The following is a 7,442-nucleotide window of genomic DNA, read 5'->3' as shown; positions in this document are numbered from 1 at the left end:
AGAAAATTATAATATGAATTGCTGAGGTCGAAGTCGCCCAAAATCCATTTTAGTATGTTTCATTTCGAATTGTAATGTGACTTGATGAACAAATATTTTTTCTATGAAGATAACGATAACAATAGTTCCTGAAAATATTTACTACTCCCTAAAGATACAAACAACCCTTAGCGGGAGATAAACGTGTCTTATCTTATTAATACTTATATTATTTATTATAATGTATTTATTATAATGTATTTATTCACATACAAGTATTACACACTAAATGAATGCAGTGCAGTTTTGGTTTTGGTGTGTTTTAAGATATAAAGTGCAATATTACCATTTGATTAATGTATTTCGAAAAAGTGAATAATGACATTGATAACAAAACAATCTGTTCACATTGAAGATTTATCTATTAAGAAAACCACGTCCCACCCATTTAATCTTACTAGATATGACATGTTGCTTGTTGTAAGACTTTATCAGGTAATAGTATAGTTAAGCGTCCTCAAATATATTCAACTCAAGCATATTCGGTATGTGCTTGTTAAACGTCATGAACCGGTTTTATAGTCACACACTGTAGTTTCTGCAATTTATTGTTAACAGATTGTCAAGTTGATATTTTTGTTATAAAAGAGGGTCATACAAATTCATAGACAGAAAATAAACTGACAACGCCTTGGCCCAAAAAAGTAAAAAAAAACAAAAACAACAGACAATTAATTGTACAAACGACACTTAATACAACAATGAAGATTAGACAACACGAACCCACTAAAACTGGGGATGATCTCAGGTGCTTCAGTATGGTATATAAATCATGCTGTTGATTTTTTTTGTTTCTTGTTTCTTGTCATGTTTGGGCCCTTTTTCATGACAAACTGGTATACATATAAGATACAACATCATAAACAATGTAAATTCTTAGTATTAAAAGGTGACAAAAACTCATGAAATATTACTGTGCCCAACTTATAAATGTAGTAATTCTTCTGCTAGGCACATGTCCATACTCGTGTTTTAATTGACAGGTGCAAAATTATACGAATTTTTTAATAAGTCCTAGCGAAAGAAGTCAAATGGAAGTCAATGGCACATTTATTAAGTATTTCAATTTTAATTAAAGTCAACATAATAATGACTTCGTGTGTGAACGAAGATTTTACAACCTTAAAAGTAATACTAAACATTTAACACATTATTGAACTTTATTGCGACACCTGCAGTTTTGATGTCCTTGAAATAAAGTGATATTTTTTTTTTTCACTCAGAATTTCAAACAAATATGCACATTCATAACAACAAACTCATTTCTTACGAGAGGGTTTGGTCTGTCCTTGCAAAAGAGGTAGAATTAATTTATTTATATCATATGAAAACTTAGTTTTAATACTAATTAAACATGTTAATCATTGTTTATCACATTATAAGTACAGCAACATGTGTATACTAACAGCTTACAACACACTTCCAATGTATTACATTACATATGCTTAAACAATCTAAATATTGCAAAAAAAAAGCAGTTCTTAAACAGAACAACATAGACATTCATAAAAACTAAAATGCTCTTTGGAGTAAACTTAGCAGACAAACATAACATGAAATTAATAACTATAGTTGACCGTACAAACTTCAACAATGACATAACTGATACCCAACTGTCCGTTTGTAGATGCCTCGAAATAAAAAATGCAAAACAGTTCGAACCAGAAAAGAACAGAGTGATTTAATTGAGAACAAATTAAAGAAATACAAAATATATATATGTCACAGTAGCATGGGTTCGAATTCTGGCGAGGGAAGAACAAAAAATTTGCGAACATTGTTGGGTTGATGTTTAGACGAGTTGTATATATATAATATATATATATAAATATAGCTTAAATCGGCAACCACTGAATACCAGGTTCCTTACCTATGACAGATACCTATAGAATAAGAATAAGTTAACGGTCGTCTAAACCTGGGACAGAAAGGTAACAATGCACATTATACATCATATAAACAAACTATGAAATCAGTTAAAAAGATCTTAAAGAAGCTTATAAACTAATAAATTCCAAGTGGGGTAAAACTTTCAGTGATTTTTTTAATGTATGTTTGTAAAAACGTTCATTAACTTGCTATTGATGTAGAAGTGTCTGGAAAAAGATAATGTGGAGTAGTTACAGTTTTAGTTGTTACTTTATTAATGTTTTTTTCTCTGCATGATAAATTGATTGTAGAACATGTAGAAAAATCCGTCTTTTCGGATAAAATCTTTACTCACGTACCATTGTGCATATACGGACCCTGGATTAAAATCAAATCTGATCTGGCGGTTTTTGTCTTTTTTTCCAAAAACATATTTTTAATTGTGACTATCTTTAGTTCAGAATCTTTCTATCATTCTAATTGATTTAGTTTAAGTGAAAATAAAGAACTGGGAATTAAAACACTGTTGAAGAGAAAATACATATTTCGGTGTTAAATTCGCCTCAGTTTGTTAATTCAAGTTTGACATCTAACATTTTAATCCCAAATCCATATTTACCTGACAACCTTGTTTATAATATTTTATCAATCGAATATCCTCACTCAGGAGACTGAGACAAATATGTTATTTGTAATGGTATTTATCAAAACTAAAATGATTGAAAATATCTTAGCAGAATATCAATTTGCCTAATAAGCGAATAATTATAATACATAGATTTCAACATTGGAGAGATTACTGATAAGATGTCCAAAATATATGTACATGTATATTGCGATTAGTGCTATATAGTATGTCAATGATATTGGATACCCGCTGAGTGTAAAACATTTGTCAGCTTTAAAATTTATTTTTGACACTGTTGGTTTTAGTTTTCTGACTCAAGTATAAATCTAAGTGAAGTTTATAGTTTCTGAATATTTTTAGATTCAATATTGTATTATCATTATTATTATTTTAAAGTCTCACCACATACACATTTCAAATGAGAATCATAGAATTAAACAAAACATTTAAACATTTGCATTGTATGCGTCAATCTTTAAAAAGATAAATGAGAGACGTATAAGACACAATATATAATATAAACAAATTTTTACTCATTAACATTACAAATTTACAGTGTACGTATACTAAATGAAATGAAACATCTTTTTCTTTAAGAACAAGTAAAATAAAACGCCGTTTCTTTTCAATAAAATATTGTTGATGTTTTTGGCAACTATTGCAGCAACATTGTCGTTATTGAATAAATATACAATTTTTTCGCTATTTGATATTTATAAGTTAAATGTTTAGCATAATGCATCATGATATGTCTATACTGGGCATTTTAAAAGGACATGAATATAAAAAAAGAAGATGTGGTATGGTTTCCAATGAGACAACAGTTCACAATAGACCAAAATGACAGAGACATTAACAACTATGGGTTATCGTACGGCCTTCAACAATCAGCAAAGCCCATACCGCATAGTCAGCTATAAAAGACCCCGATATGACAATGGAAAACAATTCAAACAAGAAAACTAACGGCCTTATTTATATAACAAACAAAAAAAATTAACGAAAAAAAAAAATGTAACACATAAACAAACGACAACCGTACTGAATTACAGGCTCCTGACTTGAGACAGGTACATACATAAATAATGTGGCGGGGTTAAATTGTTAGCGGGATCCCTACCCTCCCCTAATCTAGGACAGTGGTATGACAGTACAACATAAGAACGAACTATAAAAATCAGTTCAAATAGGCTTAACTCATCAGATGGACAAACAGATGGAGGGGGAGAGTGTCAGAATTTTTTTAAAACCAATATTTGTTGGTTTCTTTTCAAAATAAGAACAAAATGCAACATTCAGTTCTAAAGACATGTCTTGTTTGAAAAAAGTTTGTTGTAGTTTTATCTTTAATAGTATAGCTTCACAACATGTCATCTGGTACACGCACGCAATATGACGAGCGTACGGAAAATGGTCGTATCAACTTTACTAAATACTATTTCTAGGCATATAAATAAATACTAAAATACTATAGATAGCCGATAGCCCAGCAATACTGGTGGACCCCATATTTTATTAATATAAATATAATAGATATACACAATATACATAAAAGCATAAGCATCAATGCACTATAAACAAACTATCATTGAAGAATTCTTTAGAAAAAACTAGTAAATTGTGTTAAAAAATATGGGCTCTGTCATCAACGATCCCGCCGGCCAGGTAAAACCAACAAAAACGAGTTACCTCGGTTCAAACTCCATTTAAACTGCAGTAAAAAAACTACATTTTAAATAAAGTGGAAAATTTTGGAAACCTGTGTTCAAACCCAAATGTTCGGAAGACCGTCTCGAGAGGTACACTTTGACTGTATATAACTGAATAAATATACTATATGGAATAAGTAATAAATCAAGTTACTTTCTAGTAAAATATAAATCCCTACTAAACATGCTAAATGCAAATTAGAATAACAATTCAATTAAAATGAAATTTATTTCACTGCTGTCCAGTCTGATGCTTGGCTAAAAATTTCCAACAAGGGAAAATATTCCCGCTAAATATCAGTATCACGTGATACATGTATTTATATATGTATACATAAGAAGTACCCGTAACAATAGTATTCACTAGTACCGTTTTTACAATAATTTCCCACTATACTATCGAAACGTTGGAAATTGTAAAGATTGAATTTTTAGAAGGTCTGTATCTAGGACTATTATATACTGTTAGTATAATAGTCCCAAGATATATACACTATATATATATGACCTATTACAGTACACATGTCACTATATATCATTATTAAACATTTTATACACAGAAATATATAAAGCAACAAATGGTAATTTTTCATGATCTGTATTCAAACCAACATACATCTTTACAAGAAATGGAGAAGTAGTTAGCTCTCTTATTTTTGTTTGTATTTACAATTTTCATATAAAATATCATGAAAAAAATATTAAAACAGATGACAATAAGCAGGGGCGGATACATTATCATCTTTATTTCTGTAAACCCCATTTAATTACTTTCATAGCCTCATATATGTACATGTACATGGTATTTGAAACAGAAACAATATACCGTCGTATATTACAATTAAAAAATTAAGAATGGAAATGGGGAATGTGTCAAAGAGACAAATACCCGACCATAGAGCAGACAAAAGCCGAAGGTCTATATGATGGGTCTTTAATGTAGCGAGAAACTCATGCGTATACATACATGGATTACTGTATGCACATGCTTGGACTTATAGATGCATATACTTGTACAAGTCCCAGATTGTGTTATTAAGTGTCTCTTATAAAAATACAGGAACATTTTATTGAACATTATAAACTAGACAATGCCAATCCTATCTTTTTTCTTTTTTGTTGAAGAGGGGGAGGGGGAGAGTGTCAGGATTTTTTTAAAACAAAACATTTGTTGGTTTCTTTTCAACAAAAGAACAAACTGCGACATTCAGTTTTAAAAACATTTCTTGTAAGAAAAAAAAGTTTGTTGTTGGTTAAATTCACAAAAGGGACAGCTGCGAAATATTAAAAAAAATGCAAGAAATTGTAAAGCGAGATTATATTATGAAGACGTGCATATCTGTACTACTTGCCACTTAACATTTATTTGTACATATTCATAAAAAAAGAGAGAGATTTTAATTTTTAATTTCTTTCCTGATCAGAAGATTTCACCTGTTAATCTATACATGCTAATCCGAACACACAGGTGTCAATATCTGCAAATCTACCGGTAAATATAAGTTGTCATCAATATAACTACTGACGAACCATATTACATATTTCAAAAGTTTAAATTGAAAACAACGTTCAAACCTTGGGTTACGTTGGAGAAAAACTGCAATTTTCATTCGTTTACATGCAAAACAAAAGTCTTGATATAGGGGTTGAATACAGCACAGAAAAAAAAACCATTTTATCTTAAGACAAAAAAAAAAAGGTAAAATAGCGTATTTTAACAAAAAAAATATATATGGATGAATAGATAAATTTATTTTAAAGAATTTCAATCCATTAAAACGAGGCATTATATATACTTATCAAACAGCTCAAATTCTATTTTATTAACTCGGATAGAAAACTTATAATATAGTTTATCCAGAGACATATATACACATATGTCTCTGGTTTATCCTATTGAAACATGAACGCGGACTTTAAATTATGTACACAATAAATAATTTCTGTGTAGTTTTCCGTGTCTACATTTGATTTACAAGTACAATATAGTAAACTGCATAATTTGTGTATGTATGTAATCCTATGAGCTGTATATTTGCTTACGGAATAAAGAATTATTATTATAGTAAAACAGAAAAAAGAGAAACGGTAGATATACAGGAATACATAAATATTCTTAAATAGTTGCAAAAGACCACACGTTACTTACATGCCACGAGTTTTCATAGCACTTTTTGAAACGCATATATATGTGCGATTAAGATTTAGTGCATTTGAGTAAATTAAAATTATATTATACATTTAACTATTTTATTTTCCACAGATTCACAAGTTTTGCATTTTTTAACCGCGCGTGCATATACATGTATATTTTAATGTTTTTATTTAGATTCCTTATATATGTACATGTCACGTGTACTATTCATACGTTTGTTTAAATTTAAAGTTTAAAGTTTGAAACAAAAAACGATCGATACATCGAGGTCGTTTTTCTTGAGTGATTTACCTGTAAAACGCCCGGGTCTTATCCATGTTTTAAACGAATTAATGCCTGTTTGAAATAGTTTAACGGAGGCTTGGCCTATTAGTTTGACGCATCTAACCACCAACTTGATTTCAATTGATTGACCGCAGAGAAATCTTTTTGACTGGCGTTTAAATAAATTGATATGAATTAAAATGAATTAAATATAATTTTTATTTTTTGTCAATCTTTATCAAATGACGATCAATGTTATTTAAATAGCGTTAACACGTTTTTGTCTGTTCAAGCTAAATTCGGGTTACTAGTGTTCTTTATTAAGTTTGTATAAGAAACAAAACCAAGAACGATCGAAATGAATTAACAGTTTTAAGTGACAAAAAGTCATTAAATGATACTGTACCAGACTCATTATTTAATATTTCAACGGCAGAGCACATGCCCATACTCGTGAAATAATTGACAGGTGCGGAAATCAGCGATACGTTACATATTCATGAGAACAAAAAATTAGGGAAATTTTTTCCAACATATCTGAAAAAGTTAACAAAAATTTCGTAAGTACATGTGCTATATCATATATCGTGTAGGTGAAATATGATTTTTATTTTTTTTGAAGAATTAATCAAAGTAAACCGCAGTAATGATCCTTGGTTTCCAGGTTGGTTCAATGTTGTCATATAAGCTTAAAACATCTCCGATGAATTGTTCTTACGAAATGACAAAATTCGATCTCATTTAATTAGTATTTATGGGTCTTTGAATTTGCCACCTA

The sequence above is a fragment of the Mytilus edulis genome, chromosome 11 (genome assembly GCF_963676685.1).
Source record: "Mytilus edulis chromosome 11, xbMytEdul2.2, whole genome shotgun sequence".
NCBI lineage: Eukaryota > Metazoa > Mollusca > Bivalvia > Mytilida > Mytilidae > Mytilus > Mytilus edulis.
Note: the sequence above shows the minus strand (reverse complement) of the source record.